General features: G+C 38.9%; 1 protein-coding gene across 2 annotated transcripts in view; it reads left to right on the top strand.

The window, feature by feature from the left end:
- The window catches only part of SETD3 (SET domain containing 3, actin histidine methyltransferase), a 62,208-nt gene that overhangs the window by 1,390 nt on the left and 41,368 nt on the right, over window positions 1–19,450 (top strand). The gene's annotated exons all lie outside the window — the stretch shown is intronic.

Here is a 19,450-nt window from a genome sequence, read left to right as displayed (position 1 = left end):
TTTCTCACAAGTGTTTTCTGCTTTCAGTTGTTGTAAGCTTGTGTAACTGTAAAGTGAAACCTAGTATTTTGTAGGTGAGTAAAGAGCTGTAGCATTCTGCATGTTCAGTATCTGGTTTCTGGTATAAAATAGTAAGCTAGCGTACAAGTTGTTGGAGCGAATGGCGTGATGGGCACAAAGGCGGGGGTGTTTCCAGATATTTTTGCTCAGTTAAGTAATTTAATATGGTAGAAATTCAAGCATGCCAGCTTGCGCTTTAGTAGAGCTTTCGGTTATGTTTAGCAAGCTGGATTGAAATATATGTTGAAGTACAGTTGAAAATACGTCCATGGCATCGTGTGCCTAGAAATAGACTTAAGGGTCTTGGGGGAAGAAATGCCACAACCCCTGAAATCATTTCTAATCTGTATGTTACCATTGCCAGTTAGAGATGGCGTGATCTGTACACTGAAGTCAGATCTGAGTCTTGAAATAAACAATATTGTACATAATTTAAAAATAAATCACATAATGTCTCTCTGCATAGAATGGTATACATCTTAATAATATTTTTATTGTAATAAATATAACAAACTTAGGTATATCTGCTGTATCTAAAGTATTACATACTTTATCATAGTGGTGCTGATTATGGAGTTAAACTGACATACTTGGTACTTGTCAGCAAATAAGTGCTTTAGTGGTTGCTCTTTGAAAGAAAGTGGCAGTGTGGGCAAGTTGGAGATCTCAGGGGATCTGTATCTTTACTACCAGAATGTCGTAGTGTTAAAGGACATATCACAATGCCCGTGATTTAAGCATCAAGGGATTTTGGAGGCCTGCACTGTTGCGTTAGCTCTGTGCTGGTGACTGAAATGAGCGTGACTTGCTTTGTTCTCAGTTAAGAGTTGTATTTTATAAAACGACGTTAATATTTTCTAAAGGAAGAACATATTTAGAAACATGCAAGTAAAAACAGTAAATCAGGGGTTTTCTTCATTCTGCTCAAAAGGAGTTTGGGGGGAGAAAAGTCTGGGAGTCTTCAGGAGGAGCTAAAAACTCAAGCAAAGAAATGACAAAAGTAGATTGGCAAGGTGGTAGAGTTTAACAGTCTGTTTATTGTTTCTTTTCTTCAAAGAGTAAGTATTTTTTCTGGCCAAATAGTTGTCTGAGGAACTAGCTCAAAAGAGGAAAGAGGGTGATTAATCATTAAGAAAAATTTGTTTTCCTGTGTGGCAGCTAGTAAACTATCTTCCCTAGAAGATCAGTGAGGTGTTTATAGAAAGAAGTACTCCTTCTGCCTAAGAAAGCTTTAATGGAAGGCAGGGGGACGTGGGGACAATCCTGTAGTTATTAGTATAATATTTCAGAATTAGCAGCTGATAAAAGTGATAGTAATTATGAATTAAGTACTTTTCTTTGGGTTGTCTTGGATGTAGCCATTTTTCTTTGCCCTTTAGCATTTTGTTACCTTCAAATTAATAATTTCTTACCAGAAGTTTATATTTAATTTATGAAGCAGTCTTGTATTTAGTATATAACTAGGTTCAGCTGCAATGGGAGGGCCGGGGGGGGGGGGGAATGGGACGGGGAGAATAAAAGTCAAACTGACATATATAATTTTGGGCTTTTGCAGTAGATCTAGGAGTATCTTGAGCCTTCCAAGTCAGAATATTGTCAAGACGTGTTCTCTTTGATTCTAAGACTAAATGTCTTTGGAAGTTGCTTCCCAACAGTTAGCCTGATTTGTTGGAGTTCATTTTTGTAAGTGCGTTGAATAAACATTTAGTTGATTTTAATAACTTCTTTTGATATTCCTCTGCAGAATGGATTCTTCCTAGTATCAAAGTAATATTTATGTACCATCATTCTTTCCTTAACCTAAAACCAAAATGGGATTAATTAAGTTTGTTCTCTGCAGGGTAGATGCATGCAGTGTATACAGCAGTGATTCAATCTTCCCTCTTATCCAGATGCTTTAGACTTGTGCTAATGTTGGCAAACCTGTGATGGTACAGCTTTTTATAGCAAACAGGGGATTATTAATTTAATTCTTACCATCCTCTGCCAGCTGACTTATTAGAGACACTTCAGCTTCCTAGGCCTGGTTTTAGATGTTTAATAATGTTTTAACCAAGACTACTAATGGTAAAATATGAGAAAGGGCCTCTCAAATCTAAATAAAGTACACTAGTTCTTCATCGTACTGTAAAAATGCCCCATTAGTGTTACCTGTCTTTAGTCTTGTGTATTTGGAGCTTGACTTTGAAGAGGCTTGTGTTGTAGTAATTAAAAGGCAAGTTCAGTGCCCAAGAGTGTTTTAAGATTGCTTTGCATTCTTGCTCTTGCCCTTCCTCTACTGTAACCTTCTTTGCTCCCTTTTTTTGTTTTTAGCTACTCTGCCCTACATTGGCACTTGCCTGCATCTCTTTCACCAAATGATTATTCCAGTTGCTCTGTCTATTCCTGTCTGACCTTTACCACTTCCCATACTGTTCAGCAAGTCTGGTAATGCTTTTTATCTCTTTGAAGTAAGAAAGAATTAGCACCAAAGTCTTGCATTTCAATTCTGGGATCTGTTAGCAGGTTAGAGCAGCAGACCTGTCAGCTGTAGGGAGGATTCCGTGTGTCTTTCTAGCCTGGGCTGAAGCTCGCTGAGATGTGAATGACTGTGCATGAGATCAGTTTTATCTCCAGTGAGTATGTGCAGGCAGGTGTTTACAAGCTCTGAAGCTGGCCACATCTAAGTAATACATAAGGCAGACGTAAAGCAAAAGGCATGTTTCTGAGACTGTAGCTGCTAATATCCTATTAAGAATCAAAATAGAATATAACTGTAGAGCACAAAGTTAAAGGCTGTTGAATATTATGGTATGACAGATTAGTATCTACTTTCTGTTTTGTTTTATTCTTGGATGTCTTCCCAATATCTGAAGGAATTGGCTGACCTGTCCTGGAAGTGCCTGAACAGAAGTGCTTGAACCACCATGGTTTTCAGCCAGTGTTTTAATGTAGGCCGGAATTATCTTTGTAGCTGAAGATGGACTGTAAACCATATCAGTTCTAATAAGTTACTTTTCAGTTTTTTTCTGTTAAAAGCGTGAGCAACCTGCACTGAAAGGAGGGGAGTCCATCTCTGGGGCTGTTGTGTTATCAGTCTGATTCTAGCCTTTTGCTTTTGGATCAATTTTTAGGTTTTGCTTTATATATATATATATATTTGTATATACTTTAGGATATGATATACAGTGGTGGAATTATGCAACTCTCAATAAAACTAAGTCTCTTACATTGCAAATGCTGCCTGTATTTCTTAGCAAGTAGTTAATAGAAATAGCAGAATCTTCCTTTTCCTTTAATGCTTTATAGCACTAGCACCTAAAGTTTTCACACAGTATTTAGTGGAGTGGTAAGAGAATGTGATGTTCCACTTCCATGAAACCTGTGTTGATGGTCCAGTACCTATGTGCTCATACTGATGATGATTTAAGGGAATATGAGTGACTTGGTCGCGAGGGGATGGTGGCAACAAGAAGGAGGTGCAGGCTGTTTCCTGGTCCTGCCAGGCCTTCTGGGAGGCTGGATTAATTGTTTTTGTGGCCACTCTTGGAGCCATTTGGTTATGTTTACTTGATGACACAGTGTAGCCACATAATAACTTCAAGTACTGAGAGAAGGAGCTTTTGGATTTAAGAACTTTTGTATTGAAATATTTCCGACAAGAACTTCTGAAAGATCTAGCTTTGCAGATTTGCTTCTAGGTGTTTCAATGAACAGTGTCTTAGCGTCTGCAATTACTTAATTTGTGAATCTGTCCCGTTGTCCAGGTCATCAGTGAAGATGGTAAACAGTGTTGGTCCCAGTTTTATTTCCTGGGGTACACAATTGTGACTGGCCTCCAGCTGAACTTCATGCTGTTCATCACAACCTTTTGAACCCAGCAGTGCAGCCAGTTTTCAGTCCATCTCGCTGTTCGCTGCTTTAGTTGGTACTTCACCAGCTTGCCTATGAGGATGTGATAGTAGACAGTGTCAAAAGCATTACTAAAGTAGAGATGAACAGCATCCGCTGCTCTCGCATCAAGGTTACAAGGTTGCTAGGCGTAACTTACCCTTCATAAATCCATGCTGACTATTCCCACTCACCTTGCCCTTCATAATTTTGGGAAAGGCTTACATGTTTACTTCCTTCAGCAGCTTCCTTCCACTCAGTACTAGTGAGGCCATACCTGGAGTACTGTGTCCAGTACCTAGTACAGTACCTAGTAACTAGCTCCCTAGTGCGAGAGAGAGATGAAGCTACTGTAGACAGTCCAGTGGAGGGCCACTAAGATGATTAAGGGACTTTCCTTGTATGAAGAAAGGCTGAGAGAGCTGTGACTGTTCAGCCTAGAGAAAAGAAGGCTCAGCGGGATCCCCTCAGTGCATATAAATACCTGAAGGGAGCATGCAAAGAAGCTAGAGCTGGGCTCCTCTCAGTGGTGCCCAGTGACAGGACAAGAAGCAATGGGCACAAACTGAAACAGAGGAGGTTCCCTCTGAACATCAGGAAACACTTTTTTACTGTGAAGGTGAGTGAGCACTGGCTGGTGACTGAGTCTTCATTCTTTGAGATATTCAAAAGCTGTCTGGACATGGTCCTGGGCAGCTGGCTCTAGGTGGCCCTGCTTGAACAAGGGTGTTGGACAAGTCAATCTCCAGTGGTCTCTTCAAATGTGAGATTATTTTTTTTTAATTTGTTTAAATGTTTCTTTTCCTGATCCGCTTGTACTGAGGGTAAGTCTTCCTTACATCAGGTCTCAGGGCCTGGGATTCCTCAAGGCAGTTCTTACCAGTGAAGAAGGCATAGAGTACTGAAGTCTTTCTTACTGTGTCCATTGTCACCAGGTTGCCTGCCCCATTCAGCAGCAGGCTCGTACCTTGCCTAGTCTTTCCTTCCTTTAGCTGCTGATGCACCCGTAGAAGCCATTCTTACTGTTGTCTTGTCCCTTGACAGATTCACCTCTAAGTGGGCTTTGTCTTTCCTGACCCCATCCCTGCATGCTCAGTGTCTCACTTCCTGCTGAGTTACCTGGCCCTGCTTCCACCTCTTCTGTTTCTTTGTTTGAGTTTTGTCAGGAGCATCTTGTTCATTCATGCAGGCCTCCTGCCACCTTTGCTTAATATCCTGCACATAGGGATGGGCCATTCCTCATGTCCTGATTTGAGGTAAAACAGAACCCATTTTCTGTTCAGTAATTTTACTTTTCGGCTAAGCCTCTTTTAACTGAACTCTCTGAAATTAAGTGCATATTTTTCAGACAGTGTTGGCTTCTAGCAGAGGTAAGGCCTGATGTTTATAATTAATACCAAGGAATGATACGCATAGAGGCTCTTGCTTATGCTTATTGTTATAATCAAGGTCAGCCAGCTGTTGTTTGCCCGATTGGAGTGTTGGAAACAGCAAAGCTTAGAGGGGTCGCACCTGCAGGGAGGAGCAGACAGGACAGGTGACTCAGAACTGACTAATGGGGTATTCCATCCCATCTGCATCATGCTCAGTATAAAAGCTGAGGGATCAGCCCTCTTTCTTGAACAGCTGACTCCTTCAATGGAGGACTCTGTCTGTTTGTCTGCCTTTGATCCCAATCTGTGTGTTCTGGAATCCAGTTCCTGTCCATCACTGAGTCCAGTCTAGGACTTTCCCAGTGCCCGCCGGTGACATGATTGTCATCCTGGGAGCTCAGTATGGTTTTGTATCTATTTATTTTCTTTTTTGACATTATTATCTTTTCTCTTTATTATTCTATTATTAAGATGATAATAAGTGGTTTAGTTTCTTTTAAACTCAGGTCTGTTTCTCACTCATCCTTCTCTCCCTGAAGGGAGGGGTGGGGGAGAGCATCTGTCATTTGTTTCAGTGTTCAGTCCAGCCTAAACTATGACGCCTGAACTTGGAGGAAGTGGTCATTGAAAGTCTCACCTCTTTACAGTTCATAAAAATGATGGAGTAGTAGCAGAGTAGCTTTCTTTCCATCCTTCCATTTTCAATTGCATGCTCTTAGAGGAGGTGAAAGTAATAGGCCACTAGAACATACTTTGTAAAACCAAGAACAGGTGCCCAAGTTAGCAAATACCAAGTTATCCTCTTGCATCAAATCTCCGCTTCTGGGAAGCTGTATAAGATTTGTGGGAGCATTTTTTTTTTAAATAAATACAACAGAGTATGATTTATTGCTTAGAAAACTTTCACCTAAAGGTAAAAGTGTTCTGTTTAAGCATGTGGGTGATTTTGTTGCATTTTAATGCTTGTATAGGCAGCATTTCAGTGTTTGTCAAAATGGTTCTGTTTTACTGCTTTGATAGACACTACAACTTACTTGTTTTTTAAAATTACGTTTGCAAACTTTCACTGGGATGTAATGAATTGTTGCCAATATGCTCTTTCATTGAATATTGATGGAACAGAATAGAGGTTGATATCAATGTTCACAAAGTTGGGTTTCTTAATTCTTCAAAAAACAGTGATAAAGTGTTCAGATCATCAGGTCTTTGCTGATGCCCTGCACCTACTTACAGGTTTCTTAAGTTCTACCAATTGAACCCTTGATACAAAAGCATTTCTTTAATGCATCTGCGTAGGGTTTGAGGTTTTTTTGTTGAACATGCTAGGACATGTATCTAAAGGCCTGTGACCCATTTGTCCAGATTTTAGGATTTTTTACATAAACAAAACTGACTTTTCAAATAGGCCTACAACCTGCTGAATCAAGGCTCCATTGCCCTGTACAGGCTTGGCATCTTGTTGGTCTGTGTACTTCCAGGTGGCATGACTAGAGCTTCTAGGATTCAGGAACATGATGAGACCAATACATTTCAACAGTCTTTTACAGCAATAGTACTCCATTGCAAACCTCTGTAAGCCCACAGCACTTTTATAAGTACTACTGCTCAGTGTGGAGGGTAATATACTGCCTTGGTTTGGATATTGCTGGCATGTCTTAATGTTTGGAGGCTGTCGTATATGTATCTGTGATCTTACAACTGGATAGTCTTTTCTTTGGAAGCTGCCTTCTCCAAATAAAGTGGGTCTCAGCAGGAATCTGAGCTGTGTATGGATGAATTTCTTTCCTTGAGAAAGTTTATGTGCTGGAATAGTATTTTTAGACTTGCAGAAAGCAGCAAGGGTTGGCTGGTGAAGAAGGGGAAATGTCTATCTGCTTTGGATGACCAGCAACAACCTTCAGTCTTCCACTTTGCTAAGCAGAGTTGCATTGATAGCATATTAATATATTAACTCTCCTTAAAATAGAGAAGCATCCATTCCCTCTGGAATATGCTGCACCTGATTCTGTCAGTCAGAAGCAAGTAAAATGGGTGTTGTCAGACCAATTTGAGAGGCTTTGTGTGCTGATACAGTGAAGAAGCTAAGATAACTGTAAAGCTTACAGCTGCAGAAAATGACTGTTGGGTTTTCATGTGGTTGTCAGATTCAGATTGGTATCTGTTCTTTGCCCATTTTTCTAAAAGTCTGCATTCAAGCAGTTACTTCTCACTTTGATCCCAGCTGATGCTTGGGAATAATAGTGAGCTCTATAAGGGTTCATGAGGTTATAACTTTTTGCATTTCTCAATGCTCTATTGAAAAAATAGAATTCCTGCTTTCAAGACAATGACAGATAATGTTGTGATTTCCTCCTGTCACTGTAGGATGCCTGGCTTGTACAACCTGTTTCTCTGCTTATTAAATCTTTGAATCGATGCCTGAATGTAAAAAACTGTCCCATTGCACTTTGAGTTTGGGCATTTAGAAGAGAAAAATGAAACAATAGCCTAATGTGAGAACTGCTCGCTTTATTTTGTGATGTCTTGTAGTTGGTCCCTGCAAGTGGTTTGGAGGCATAGTGCAGAGTTTCATGTAATTATCTGAACAGCCAAAAACTTTGCAGACTCTAGTAAATGGAGGTCACAGTCTTAAAGGTACAGTGTATGCCTACTTTGAAGGTGGGAAGTTAATGTAGTGACGCAGTTTTAATTTGGTTTACTGGGGTTTTACTGTTGTACTTGAAGAAAGCAAAATTCTGTGTAACTTTGAGGAACACTTTACCTTCTGCAAGGATACAACTTCATCTTTTCTAGAAAACTCACAGCAATGCCAGATCAGGTTAATAACAAAAAGCTGGTTTGAGCACATTTCTGCAGACTTCTACCCTGACAGTACGCGACAAGTTGGCCTAAGGCATAGGACATGAGCAGTCTAGTTTTGGAAAGTACTGCTGCTCCCAAAATGCATTTTTCTTTGGTGGAGAGACATGTACCGATATCACCTGCAGCAAGATGTCAGGACCAGCTTCTCCATGATAATAGTCACGGTGTTCGTGTTCAGTTCTGCCCTTTGTGTTCTGTAAGGAACAATTGGTCAGAGTGAAAGTCATCTCTCTCTATCTAGAAATTTGTCAGACTAGTAGATAGTGGTTCTATTTTTGGAAGCAGAAAACTCAGCTACAGGAACTAGGAAGCAGAATATTAACAGTACCAGCTACTCTTGTCTGGAGTCATGCTGCTGTTTGTTCCCTTGTTCTTGAGATTACATTACCTAGGAATTACCAGAATTTTCATTCTGGGATGATGGATATAAATTTCATCCTGTAGGTGTTTCAGATGTGGCTTGCTGGTTAATGCAATGTTTAGTTCATGGTCCTTTACTGTAGAAGAAGAAATGGCGGTGTTCCTGGCGAAGGAGACAGGGCTGTAGCTGTGGCAGCGGGCCTTACAGCTGCTTTTTGAGCTGTGCCTCTTTGCTGTGGCAAAGGAAGCCATGCACATCTAAAATCAGATTGAAAGGTGTTGGATCTCCAGGGGCCTAGGACTGCTGAAAGTACAAACTGCTGGAATCTGAGGCAGGTGGATTCTCTATGGTAGCTGTGCGGGAATGAGATAGCCCGAGGAAAATAGGAATGCAGGTAGTTAGAAATAAGAACATTAAAGTCTCAGTTTGGAGGGGTCAGAGCCAAGAGATACCTGGGGTTTGTAAGGGAACTATAGAAATGGTTGCAGCTCCTTATCTGAACACTTTATCACTCGTAGAGTCTGGTCAGCATTACTCTTGGTTTTGATGCGTGGCCTGCCTGCGGGTTAGACAGATAACGTCAATGACATGGCTGATTTTCAGCAGGCATGTTAACAGTGCATTAGTAGACTTGAGGCAGTTCTCTTGTGGAAAGATGCTGTTCAGTCTTTCTCCCTTAAAACAGAGAAGGTGCCTTTGCTCAGAAGGTGGTGTGGTCATCCTGTTCGTGTTCTGGGACTAGAGAGTGCAATGCATTTATTCTGTAATGGGTGTGCTAAAAAAATATTAAAAATATTTCTGCTTTGATCTGTTTTGTCAGCTGCAAACATACAAAATAAATATGCTACCAAGCAGTTCTACCATAGTTATTCTGAATTGTGAGGATTAAAATTTCTGAGAAGCTGCTGGCAGTTTACAGTGCCTTGTGGTCTGTGTACATTTTGGTTATTATTTTATCAAACATTTGAAAGCTCAGGGGTGAAGCCAAGTAATGCTTACTATTGCTGCATCTTTCTTGGACCTGACAGCCCAGTAAATGCCTGTGTTAAAAGCCTTCTTATTTCAAACCACTGCAGTGTCAGTAGTTTGAGTAAACATGGAGGAGACTCTAAGGGCTCAAGTTGACAACTATGAATGTCAGAAGATAAAAAGGGGCTTGGAGGAACCTGCTCCTTAACTTTCAAGGTCTATAATAAAAATATCAGAAACTGCTGGTATTTTACCAGAAACTTCTGGTCACAGTTCCTAAAATAGTCACCACTTTAACCACTAGATGAGGAGTGGATTTAAGGCAAGTGGGTTTGGAAAGTTTTCCAACTGTTAAGCCCTCAATTACATCACTTATCAGGCATTCATAGAAGAAGCTTCTTAATTTATTTTTTTTTTTACAATACACATAGCACTTTTATGTTGTCAGAATTTCCTTTCTGAACTGTCAAAATAGCATTCTTTTGAGATTTAGAATTGGTGAGTGTATGGTGTGCTCTGGGTGTTTTCAAGGATACTAGGATTACAGTAGCTTGAAGTGTAATCGTAACTGGGCTTAAGGGCCGTCATGTCTTCAGTGAGGGTTCACCAGCAAAAAAGCCCCTAATCATCAGCACTTGCTATGGGGCAGGTCTGTAATAATTTTATTGGGAAAGTTTTTTCTTTGAGGTATAAGAAAAACTCTGGAGGTGCTCTGTTTATCGCTTGCATTGTAGTAAATCTGTGCACTGCTACAACTTAGATGTTGGCAACCATTGCACTTCCTTACCATACAACGAAGAGCTCAATTTTCCACAAACTTCACATGGGTACATATGAAATGAATGATAGTAATGCTGATTCATTATTCCCAAGAATGATCAGTGATTTATTATTTTCTTTTATACACAACAGGCTGATGTCACTCCACACACAGAGCAGGAAAGTAGGCAGGTGTGTACTATCTGGGTGTGAAAAAGTGCAGCATGCTCTCATGGAGCTAGAGTGCCATTCCAAACGTCTTTTTTCCCCTCCCTACTAGCATGAACTCAATCCTCATTCAAAATGAGCTGTCTTCTGTCTTTCAGAATTGTACAAGACTCATGATATCATTTAACAGCAAGCACGTTACCTAGTGTTGATATTCCCGCCTGTCCTAGAAAGGTAAAGAAAAGGCACGCAAATACACACTGCAATTCTCCATACTGTTATCTTTGCCTTGTTCACACTAGTTTTTATTGCAGTTCCTTGCTGCAGCCTGGAAGTCCTTGGCATTGATTATGCATTGAATAATATGCTTCTGTACTGTTAGGGTGTGTTTTGTTCTTTGTGGGCTGATGGTGATCCCAGGCGCTGCTGGTTGAGGTGAAGTACCAGCAGTACTATCTCATCCCTACACTTTCGGGGATTTAATCTGCTGCGGACAGACGCTTGATGGAACAGCTGTGCTTCACTCATGGCTAGAGAAAAATACAGCAGTTATTTTAAAACTGCTTAGATACTCTTCTGTAAGGACAGGGTATTCCAGGAAAGAACACAAAACTGTAGCTGAATTCAGATATTTATAACTTCAAGCACAATTTAATTGTGCATACTGGGTAGTGTCAATTCAGTGACCAAATATAGGTCCTTAAGCTTTTTTTTGTTGTTGTTCCAGCAGTGGTATTGAAACATTGAGCCAATTTAAGTTGTTACAAGACATGAATGTATGATGAAACTCGTTTTGAGGGCAAGAATCACATATGCTGCCACATAGCATAGAACAAGTCTTAAAGCTTGTGGAAACATGTTCTCTGCTGTGGATATCTTCTTTCCTTCCTCCTTTTCACTGGGTTTGCAAGATGTTTTTTGTCCCTTCATGTAAGTATTGCAAGGACTGTGTGGGTAAGAAGTCCTTTTGAATAACAGGGATGGTGGCATATCTGATGTGTGGTTACGTCTGTATCACGTAGCTGCTTGGAGGAGAAACTTCAGCGTGTGGATTAGTGACATTAGAAGGGCACGGAAATTGTGGTGGGCACTTTTATAGGATCTGCTGCCTATGCTGTGTCTGGGGATGTGGATTGTCAGTGTGATGGCCCTACATAATTAACTGATTGTAAAGGCGCAGGCAATAGTAAATTGTATTGGAGTTGCAATATGTGTAGAAAGCAGAGGGTAGGCAAAGGTGTTAAGACAAAAAGTAAACAGAACTGATAAGAGAATTTTTCAGTGCATAGAAATAATTGTGGGCCCACTTGTTACTAGGTTGCTTGAGGGCATTTCAGTTAGGTGGAATTATTGTTGCAATTAAACAGTAGTCCTTGGCATTAAGTATCTTCAGCTTTAAATGTCTTCCTTGGAGGCAATCCTGTTAATTGGAATATATGTTTTTGCCTAGTTTTGTATTATTTATGCCATTGATTATAATGCAATTAAAAAAGGACTTAAAAAAAGTCTATGCAGGATACCCAAGGAAATTTTTTTGCTCTTTAGTCAGGCTCAGTTTCTTCTGTAACTGTGAAGCTGATGCAGTAATATATGCATCCAGCCTTTTCTGCGCATCCTAGAGAATTTACATACAAAATATGTATCTGATGTTATATATATTATTTTTTTTTCAGTAACACATAGAAGAATGGGTTAACTTTTTGTTAGAAGTTTTTCCACCCCTTTAAAGGGTGCTGCCTCTTTGGTGGTGGTTAAAATTATGATGATTCTTCATGACTAAGAAGCAGTTGCAGTGAGGGCTGACCCAGGTGAAATGTACATTTTGAGTTAAAAAAACTATTCCCATTGAAACGATGTCATATATACCGTCATCCTAAAGCTTTCAATTGCATCCAAGGCTCTGTCAAAATTTCGAAGTGCATCAACTGTCTTGAATGGGGACTGAACTTCTGCTCTTAGTTGTTCACTTTGCGGCAATGTAATGAGTGCTGTACACTTTTGTTACACCTCTATTAGCATATTAATGCTGAATTTTAACTCTTGTGCATGCCTTCATAGTCATCAACAATGACTGATTTTCTTACTGTTGTCACTTGTCTGTGTCTAAGTAAAACACTAGAAATGGTGATAAAAGGTCCTAGTTCTCAGTCACATAAGTCATCATTGATATTAAGGTTTACATAAAGTAGCTTTAGTGACTATGCTATATTTACCCTGTGAAGTAAGTAAACTGAGTGTGCTAGCATGGTTCAAGAAGTCACCATCTGAAATGATGCACTAAAGTGATTTTGAGCATTATTGGTATATTGCAATGGGAAGTAGGACAGGTTGTGTTAAGCCATCACAGGAGCTATTTTGGAAATTAATGGAATTTTTGGATCTTTGCAAATCAGTTTAAGTACAGGCAAAGGTAGCACAGAGTTACTAGTTCACGTTTTAGCATATGAACATTTGAAATTAAAGATTGTACAGTATGTTATTTTTCTCATGTATGTGTACAAGATAATAAATACAAACAAAGTAACTTTCTAACTGTAAGTCTTGCATAGCTATGATATACTGGCTTATGAAGATTTGGGGCAGCATTAACATTTCTGTATTTATGGTTTTACAGTTTGGGGAAATTTTCTTATGTTAGCATTGGGAGGATAGCTCTTGACAAAAACTAATTTCATTCCTTTTGTGGACCAAACCTTTTTAAAGTTTCTTGTATATGTTGAGGGGATTGCTTTTGGGATTACACAGTCACAGCAAACAGCTCTTCCAGCATAAAACGTGTAAGCAGTGTTCTCACAAACAATCAAAATGTAGTTTACATCTGGGTTTATTGAACCACAAGTCAATCATTGCGACTGTCTTGTGCCTTAGTAAACAGCCTGGCTGTAGAATTAAGTAAAAGCAGGATCTTGTTGAAAAACAGATGCTTTGCATAAACTGGATTTTTCTGTATAAATACAAAAGCAAAAATGTTATCTCACAATGTTTTTTGTTGTATTTAGTTGAGGTTATTTAAAGTAGTGATAAAAGTGTATACTGTAACTGTGATCAAACCCATCCTGTAGGATGAGAAATGAAGCATTCCTGTGGAAGCATTAAGAATATCAGCATGTATTTCTAATGATTTTTTTGACAGTAAGTTCTTTTCATTAGTGAAAACTTGAGAAACATTTTCAGTATCAGTCTTTTTTTTCCTCTAGTTGTTTTTGCTCATCAGTGTTTAAGAACTTATTTTTAATCAGTTAATTTTAGATGATTGTACTTTTGATATGATACTGCACCTAAGGAACAGCGAAGCTTACCACCACTGGCTTGGTAGATTTCTTGAAGAAAATAGATGTTTGGGAGAACCAAGTAGCCCAGAGAGTGGAGACAGAGGTAAAAGGTACCTACCTCCTGAATGGGATAAAATCCATCTGCTAACTGATGTGAAAGAAGAGAAAAGGTGTGGGGAGGAATACCTGGATCAAAAAACATGAGGCTTGCAGAGAGCCTATCTCAGTAAGATTTTTCTTAATAAGTGACAGGGACATTTGCTTTGCCTGAGAGAGGAAATGTGTGGAGTTCATTACAAATGGGTCATGTGGCTAAATCAAGGCTTTGAAAGGAAAATAAAACTGAATTTCTTTATGAAGTAGGAGAAGCTGACCTGGGTAATTTCACAACCTCATGAAGAAGGGAAGCTTATTGCATTGCAGCTTGGACCACAAGAAGCTGGGTGAACATACTGGAGAAAAATTCCTCTGTTGTGCTTTTCATGTAGCTCTCTAAGTAGCTGCTCTTGGTTGCTATCACTACTACTTTTCCTCTGGTAAAAGACAGGGTAGGGGGGAGAAGAGAAATAAGAAGACTAAGATGAGGATGAAAACCATGGACTTTAAAAAGAAACAGACCACAGCAACTTCTGTTCTCCCTGTTGCTCCAGGAGACAGTGGGCGCTTCTCAGTGCGGTTCTGTTTCTGGAGACAGGAAGGTACTAGGGGATGTGGTTAGCGTGTTTTAATCAGAAAGACCGAGGAAGAAGCCCTGTGACTTTATGGGGTCTTGATTATGGGGAGCAGACACTAGGGAAAAAAAAAAAGGGAGGAATGGTAAGCAGCATCTCCTAAGATGGAACTGGAAGAAAACTGCAGTGTGTACCCAATATATGTGCGCCAGGATCTCCCTCTTCCTGCAGAACGTGCATTTCTGGGACTGTGGGCTGCTGCTGAAGAATTCTTGACTTGATAATCAGATAAAAAAAAAAATTGAACATGGCAGTCCTTATGTTATATTTTGTATAGGAGAGAGTTTATAGTTTCTTAACTAGCTGGAAGGAACTGCATTTGAGGGGTGTATGTTGTTTCGGGAGAGCAGAAGAACCTAGGGCACTCAGTATTAGTTGGGCTGTGCATTGAACTGATTCTGGGTACAGCATTTTGCCACAAGGAGCAAGTTTATCAAAACTAGCCCTTAAAGAGGGAAATAGTGTAGGTTATGGCTAAGGGAGTTCTTGGGAAACATAAATTTACACTGTATGTTAAGTGGAATGCAAGTGGCTTTTCTATCATTAAACTTATTAGTGTGTTCTGTAGGTTATTTTTGTCAGCATTGTCATCAGTGTTATGGCAATACTTTAGATCCTGTTTAAAAAAAAAAAAAAGGCTGCTTTGTTATAAGCACTCTGTAATCACAGGAGGTCCCACTTCCGAAAGAGCTTGGAACTGAGCAAGGAAGGTACACAAACACAGCGCACTGCAATGACGCTGTATTTCATAGAGCTTTTGGAGAATAGAGGAAATGAAGAAATGGAAGAAAAAGGAAAGGGCAGTGGTGGGAGAGAAGAAGTAATAGCAAGAAGAGAAGGAGTGGAGTACAGAGTAGGTGAGAGATTGAGAGCTGGGGGAAAGGGATTGAATCAGTAACTAATCAGTCAAGATTAATACTTTAGGAGTGATGAGAGTGTTAATGTGGTTTCCAAGTGACATGATGTAGGTGGTTTTCACAAGCAAGCATAAGTGTTCATTGTAAATGTATAAACTGAATTTTTCTTAAAGATCACAGATCTCTTCCTCCACCCACACTGTTCTTACACTTCTTGATTTCATGCTTTCTATTTGCTATAAAATGTATTTATCTTTTTACCCACAGTCATAAGATTCAAGTTTAGGAGAAAAAAAAACTTGATCGGTGGAAGCCAAAGATCACATTTCCCGTAAACCTGGTCATATCAAGTGTAAAATTGTGTTCTCCTACATACCGCTTGGAGAACTTCTGTCAGTTGCCTATAAGCGTTAAGCTTGTCCCTTAAGACCCTGGCTGCTCAACATATGTTCATACAAGATGATGATACACTTCCCTCTCTGAAATAGAGGGTAAAATGACTTAGACTAAGGCAATCAAACTAGAAAAAAAATTGCAAGGCTGGTTTGTGTGCATCCTACTCATCTGTCCTCCCTCTCGATGCAGCCAAGGAACATATCCCACAACCACCTACTATACTCACCTCTCTGTGCTCTTTGCATGGCTTGAGAATTCCCTTGTCTTCTCCTTGTCTGCCCTTGTTGACCCGTAGCTGTCCTCCTAATACTGATTCTAGATCTGCGCCCCTCACCTTCTGTGCTAGTCTATGCCAAGGAGATGCGTGGGGTGGAAACTATTATGTAATGAGAACATAATGTAATTAGCATCTATAAGGATCTGAATTAAAGAAGATACAGTGTTACTGCATTGTACTGCATTGTACTGCATTGTACATAGAAGATACTGCATTGGAAATATACTGAGTCCTTGAAGCAAAGTTAAACTTGAAGGGATAACTCTTGCTGTGGGAATTCTGAACTTGGTTGTTACTGTGAAAACTCAGTGAATTTGCGAGTAGCTGGTTTGCTACTCTGTAAAGTAAAAAGTTACAGCTGAAGCAAGTATGGCTTATAGGAGTGTGTCAGTTCTGTCTGCTGGTTGGTTCTTCCAAAAACCCATCAATCTGTTGGATGTTTTAAATCAAATTTGATGGAGTGGGAGAACTCAAACATAAGTTGGTCTGCTTGCTAGAGGAAAAGCTGTGTTGAGAATAGTTTATCTGCTTGGCCTGTTTGTTAGTCAACATGTGTGCTGATGTTTTTGCCCAACATGTGCAGTTATATCGAAACCTGCAAAATAAGATGCTGCCTGGTTAGTAAAGTCATGTGAGTTTCACATCCAAAGGTTGGGGCGACTCAGGTTTGCAGAATTCCGATGTCAGAATTAAGGTGAAACGACGCCAGAGGAGTCCAAACAACAATTAACATTTATTAACCAAGATAACCTTGCTTGAAGTGTAAGTAAAGTTATGAGTGCGAGCCTTTCGTTATGTCATTAAGCCACCATTTGAAAAAATGAGGTAGTTAGAGAGAGAGAGAGAGAGAGAACAGAGAAAAGGAGAGAGAGAAGGAGGGGGGACCATTGGAAAAGGTGTGTATAAGAAGCGTAGATGTATGTCCAGAAGAAATCAGACTTCATATATTCTATATCATGTAGGATAAATTCTTTAAAACTAACACAGTTAAATACTTAAAAATTAATGTGGTGCTTGCTTAGCACAATGATTATATTCATGGTGTTGCAACAAAGGTTGCGAGCTTGTATTTTTACCCCAATGAGTGAGAGGTAGGTATCTTTATAGTGCTTTATGATAGATATTTTTTTTTTTTGTATCAAGCTTAACTGCAGCTTTATGTAAGTGCTACAGTGAACTTCATGGTGGTCATGTGAATATGAAAAGCTGGGGGGGGTATGTTAATGATTAAATGGATTATTTTTTTCTGAAGTATTGTTTGGGAAGATCCATATTTTATCATCCAAGCTTGGCATTGCTTCCATAAGGAAATGTGGTCTGTGATGTGGTCAAGTTCTTTAATACCATAAGTATTAGCTTTCTTAAATGAAATGTTTAAGCAGTCATGTTTTTTCAAAAACAAACAAAAAAACCCCAAAAACCAAACATACACACACTTGGTGGCAGTTCTTTAGTACTTTGGGGACTTTTGTGCAGCCTTCTCATGGTTACCTTCAAAAGCTGTTAGGTGAATATGCTCACTTTTAAAAGTTGTAAGTCAAAAGCTTATTAAAATATTATTTGTGTGTGATGTGGAAACAAGTTAAAAGTCTGACACAACTGCTCTTTGATAGCAGTATTAGAGGAGGGAGATGGATCATTTACACCCCTCACTGCCAGCTTTGGCATGATTCTTTTTGCCAAGCCAGCTGATACACTATATTTGGAAACGTGGCTATGTTGTGTGTTACCAAGCTTATTCATCGTTGCTGTCAGCATACTCTGTCTTTGCAGAATGCTTTCAGGAATTTTCAACAACCTTCATTTGAAAGGAAACATGGCATAATACTTAAAAATATTCACCAGAAGACAAACAGAAAAGCAGACTTGCAAAAAAACCCAAACCACTTCTTCAGATATTTATGAAGTCTGCAGTTCATCTCAGTCCTGAAGGATTTTTTTGTTTTATTTTTCTCCGCATGTCATGCAGCTATATTTTATATTGCTTCTTCTGTTGTCACGCATGTACTGGCAAACAGCTTGTCCTTTCATTGCTGTGTTGAGAAGCACACTCATACTTTATTTCTTTCTAAACAATTGTTTTAGTGGCTTGCAAAAAAAAAAATGCTTCATATCTGAAGTTTTATTGCAAATTAAAAAGCACTTTTTTCCCTGAAATTAGAAATCTTTTGGGGATTTCAGTAGAATTGAAATCTAACTCTAAAATCTGTTTCATGAACTGTAATTTTATTAATGTAATTTTAATTACAAAAAGTTTCACAAAGGACCCACACTTACTTTCTCCATATTGGGTCTCATGTTATCAGTATTGCTCATCATTTGCTGGTTAAATATGGCAGAGAATATTGCTCCATTAAACTGCTTTTTATCAAGTGTGAAATTGGATTATACGTTGTGTGTTAGTTTTCAGAAATTTTGAAAAAAGTTTCATAATCTATTTTTATGTTATATGAAATATATCATGTGATTATATATATTTTTTTTAATACGTGGCTGCTCCACTAGATTGGCATTTGGCATATGTTTTCTGGACAGCCATGTATAGCAGTAATTCGTTTCAAATTATGGCTTTTATAAACAATACATCTGTCAAATGCATTAGGTTTTAAATAGTTTGTCTGTTTCGTGTAACTGAGCAGTGAATGGAGATAAGTAATGTAGGAAGTGGAGACCTATTTTTTGATTTGGAATTAGATTAAAAAAAATTACAGTTTTGATTAAGATAGGTTGATTCCTTAAAAGGAAATACTTCAAACAAGATATCTCAAGATATCAGTCTGCTGGTTTTGCTTTTTTTGTGTGAGAGAGACTTGCTGATTTAATCATGCATGCAGAATATTTTCTCTATAGAAATTCTGATGACGAAGAAACAACAGTTTAGACAAGACACATGCATCAAAGGAGAGAGTGAAGATACAGAGCTTTTTTCACGTTCCTATGCTGGTAGCATCCTACTGAAATAATGCATTTCTGATTACGGTGACATCAATCTAATGAGTTGTGTTCACTGAACTTGTTTTTCCTATGATAATCTTTGCTGCATGTTATCTGAGCAGTAGGAGCTGAGAAAGATCTTATATTAGTCTTGAATTTCTTACTTGTGTAGAGCAGATTTCAGCTAGAGATTTTTTTTTTGCCTCTAAAACAATATTCACCTACGATAATAATGCAAATACTTAGCGTTGTTCAAATTTTTATTTTTTGTCATATTTGGGAAACTGAAGTTCACATAGTCTAAAAACAGCTTTATATTTAGACATAATTCTTGGCAATGCTTTCACTGTGAAAAATTGGTTCTCCCTATTAACATGTTTCGTACGGGGAAAAATTCAAAATGTAGTGCTAACTGTGTACTGTATTCATACAGCTTCATGTATTGGTGTATCATTGTTCTGACTGTATGGTGGCACTTTTCATGTCTCCATGTATAATATTCCTCATAAAATCTACCAATGGATGTTTATATTCCAAGCAGATTCTTCCTCTAAATACAAC

The sequence above is a fragment of the Rissa tridactyla genome, chromosome 4 (genome assembly GCF_028500815.1).
Source record: "Rissa tridactyla isolate bRisTri1 chromosome 4, bRisTri1.patW.cur.20221130, whole genome shotgun sequence".
Classification (NCBI taxonomy): Eukaryota; Metazoa; Chordata; class Aves; order Charadriiformes; family Laridae; genus Rissa; species Rissa tridactyla.
This window is presented reverse-complemented; position numbering and strand designations above follow the sequence as displayed.